The 2,760-nt window shown below is 36.0% G+C and overlaps 1 non-coding gene across 1 annotated transcript; it reads left to right on the forward strand.

Annotated features, from left to right (window-relative positions):
- The first annotated feature begins 981 nt into the window (after window positions 1–981).
- On the forward strand, window positions 982–1,088 carry LOC132533220 (U6 spliceosomal RNA). The gene has a single exon (XR_009545126.1). It is a non-coding gene; the product is annotated as a U6 spliceosomal RNA (small nuclear RNA).
- The last annotated feature ends 1,672 nt before the right edge of the window (window positions 1,089–2,760 follow it).

A 2,760-nucleotide genomic window follows, 5' to 3' on the forward strand; every position in this document is an offset into this window, starting at 1 on the left:
CACACACACACACACAGAGTTTTTTTTTTACTTTGGTGCAAGAAGCCTTCTCTCTTTTTGTTTCTAGCATGAATCTTGGTTTACCAGAATCCGAACTGACTCCACATAAATATTCATAAATCTAAATAAAATAATGGTCATAAAAGACATATGTGCATCTATGTAGTATAAAAAAATCTATCATCTATCTATCTATCATCTCCATATTTGGCATATATATTTGCAAGATCCTTACCACTTTTTTGAAGCTGTTGCCTCTCCTAGTCCTAAATTACATATTTATTAATATTTTAGATGTAATAAGTATAGGAATAAATTCAAAATCGTTGGGCTCCAGGGATATATTATGTACAAATTTAACAGCTTTTCTTATAATTGGCCCTAAAATTTAACCTAACATTCTTTCAAGGTATTTGTGCTATTTTTTAACTTAGTCTTACAAATGATACTGTTTGACTTCTGAAACTTTCCATCTCAATAAATGGTATCCACACCTACGATGCTGCTTATTAAACTGCCAAACTTAGGGAATTTTTTCTCTTCCTCATTCTTTTATATCTAACCATTCATCAAGATTGCTTAACTCTATTACCCACAAATATTCTCTAAATTCATCCAATTTTCCTTTTTTTCTACTGTTAGAGCAGTCTAGATTATAAAAATCTAAACTACTGTAGGAGCTTTAAAACTTTTTTATTATCTTTATTTATTTATTGGGTAGATACAGACAGAAATCAAGAGGGGAGGGAAAAATAGGGAGAGAGCCAGAGAGACACAGCAACACGGCTTCACCGCTCACAAAGCTTTCCCCCTGCAGGTGAGAAATGGGGGCTTGAACCTGGCTGGGTCTTAGTGCATTGTAACAAGTGCACTCAACCTGTTGTACTGCCACCCGACCCCAGTAACTTTTTAATTGGTACTCTTTCTCCTCATTTTGTCACCTACAGTGTTTGTCTTTATCACTTAGAAAACCTGATTGTGGTGCTCTCTTCGGCAACACATATACTAATATTGGAACAATACAAAGAAGGTTAGCATGGCCCCTGTATAAGGATGACATGCAAATTCATGAAGCATTCCATATTTAAAATAAAATAAAATAAAAACCTGATTGTGTAAGTTTTCATAACCCTGTATATTCTGCTTTTGCCTGTGATCTATCACCTACCATTTTTCACTTTTGTTTTTTTCACTATTCTGGTTTCCCTGGTCTTATTTTTGTTTCTGGAGTATGCCAAATATTTCCTTTTTCAGGCCTTGGAATTTACTGTTTCCTCTATTTAAAGCTCTTGTGTCTTGATGATTATAGATTCTGACTCTTGTTCAGCTCTACCCAATTCAGACATATCTTTGCTTGATGATACCTCTCAGTCTCCCTCCTTCATTCACACCATCACTTCATCATCTTTCTAGGCTTTTTTTTTAAAATTATTATCTTTATTTATTGGATACAGAGAGTCAGAAATTGAAAGGGTAGGCACCTTTAAATGAAAAGATAAAATGAAAGAGAGGCACCTGCACCACTGCTTCACCACTTGCAAAGTTTTTCCTCTGCAAGTGGGGACCAGGGCCTCAGACTGTACATTGTAATACGTGCACTCAACCAGGTGCGCCACCACCCAGCCTCCCCATCCCTTTTTTACCCTTAGCCACAATTGCATTGTTCTTGTACTGGTTTGCTTGTTTATAGTCTTCTTTTCTCCTATTAGACTGTGAGCTCCATAAGAAAACAGACTTAGGATGGATGTAGATGAAACCAGTAATACTGCCAAACAGTACCTAACACATGCAAACATAAAGCAGGATGAATTAAAAGGGAAAAAAATAATGAATGTGATGACCTCACCATTTTCAGTCTATCTTGGATGGACCTTGAAAAAAATCATGTTAAGTGAAATAAGTCAGAAACAGAAGGATGAATATGGGATGATCTCACTCTCACGCAGAAGTTGAAAAACAAGATCAGAAGAGAAAAACAGAAGCAGAACCTCAACTGTAATTGCCATATTGCACAAAGTAAAAGACTCTTTGGTGGGTGGGGGGGTGGTGGAATACAGGTCCAAGAAGGATGACAGAGGACCTAGTGGGGGTTGTATTGTTATATGGAAAACTGAGAAATGTTATGCATGTACAAACTATTGTATTTACTGTTGAATGTAAAACAGTAATTCCCCAATAAAGAAAATAAAAAAATGAATGTATCAGTGATTTCCCCCAAAATTTTGAAACTGAGAGAATGAGAATGAGTGATAGAAACTTCCATCTTACATATCAATCTCAAGATATAGCTTGTTAATTTCTCTTTCATGCTTGAAGGATAATACGGCAGGATAGAGTACTTGTGGCTGGTAATTCTTATCTCTTCATACTGAGAATATGTCATTCTACTTCCTTCTTTCTCTCCAGTTTGTGATGAGAAATATGATGAAAGCCTAGTGGTTTTGCCTCCATCTGCCAGATTCTTTCTTTCCCTTTCATCTTGCAGTATTTCTCTCTTGCTCTTTTTTTTTTTGGATAGTGTGACTATGATGTGTTTGTCATGGTGTAGGCCATTTGAGATTCAGAAGCTGTAGTTTTCATTCAGCTTCCTAGGTGAGTATGTCTTGAATATTGCCCAGATGTAGAAACTTTTCTGCTGTGATTTCTTTGAATATGTTTTCTGCTCCTCTCTTCTCTTCATACTCAGGTATCCCAATAACTCACTATTTTTCCTGCTGATAAAGTCCGCTATTTCACAGAGAACTGCTTCATTATTTATTT

Source organism: Erinaceus europaeus, chromosome 15 (genome assembly GCF_950295315.1).
Source record: "Erinaceus europaeus chromosome 15, mEriEur2.1, whole genome shotgun sequence".
Classification (NCBI taxonomy): domain Eukaryota; kingdom Metazoa; phylum Chordata; class Mammalia; order Eulipotyphla; family Erinaceidae; genus Erinaceus; species Erinaceus europaeus.